We start from the raw sequence: 1,115 nt of genomic DNA, 5'->3' as shown, positions 1-1,115 counted from the left end.
TTTTTTTTTTGAGACAGAGTCTTGCTCTGTCACCCAGGCTGGAGAGCAGTGGCACGATCTCAGCTCACTGCAACCTGCGCCTCCCAGGTTCAAGTGATTCTCGTGCCTCAGCCTCCCCAGTAGCAGGGATTATAGGCACGCACCACCCCGCCTGGCTACTTTTTGTATTTTTAGTAGAGACGGGGTTTCACCGTGTTGGCCAGACTGGTCTCAACTCCCAACCTCAAGTGATCTGCCCGCCGTGGGCTCTCAAAGTGCTGGGATTACAGGTGTGAGTCACCGCACTTGGCCATCTCCTTCTTTTCTTTCCTCCCTCCCACTCTCCTTCCCTTTCATACTTCCGGCAACGATATGTAATTTTAACATCAGTTTTGTGTTAAAAACTGATGAATGGATAGATAAAATGTGGTAGGAATATACAATGGAATACTATTTATTCAGCCATGAGAAAAAGAGAAAATTCTATCATTTACGACTATATAGATGGAGGACATTATGTTACGTGAAATAGCCAGGTACAGAAAGACAGATTCCACGTGGTCTCACTTATATGTGGAATTTAAAATGGTGAATCTTATAGAAGTAGAGTAGAATGGTGGTTACCAGGGGCTGGGGGAGGGAGGTGGGTGTTAGGGAGATATAGATTAAAGGATACAAAATTTCCATTAGATGGGAGGCATAAATTCAAGAGATCTATTTTACAGCATAGTGACTATAGTTAATAACAATGCATTGTATACTTGAGAAACTCTGAGAGTCGATTTTATGTGTTCTCACTACCAAGAAATGATAAGTAACAGATGTTCTGAGGCTGATAATGGGGTCATACGTTGAAAATGTCATAAGTCAGTTCTGGCACGGTGGCTTACGCCTGTAATCCCAGCACTTTGGGAGGCTGAGGCAGGTGGATCACCTGAGATCAGGAGTTCGAGAACAGCCTGGCTAACATGGTGAAATCCCGTCTCTACTGAAAATACAAAATTATGTAGGTGTTGTGGTTCATGCCTGTAATCCCAGCTACTTGGGGGGCTGAAGCAGGAGACTCGCTTGAACTTGGGAGGCAGAGGTTGCAGTGGGCTGAGATTGTGCCACTGCACTCCAACCTTGGCAACGAG

The sequence above is a fragment of the Mandrillus leucophaeus genome, unplaced genomic scaffold (assembly GCF_000951045.1).
Source record: "Mandrillus leucophaeus isolate KB7577 unplaced genomic scaffold, Mleu.le_1.0 Scaffold215, whole genome shotgun sequence".
In the NCBI taxonomy this organism is placed as follows: Eukaryota; Metazoa; Chordata; class Mammalia; order Primates; family Cercopithecidae; genus Mandrillus; species Mandrillus leucophaeus.
Note: the sequence above shows the minus strand (reverse complement) of the source record.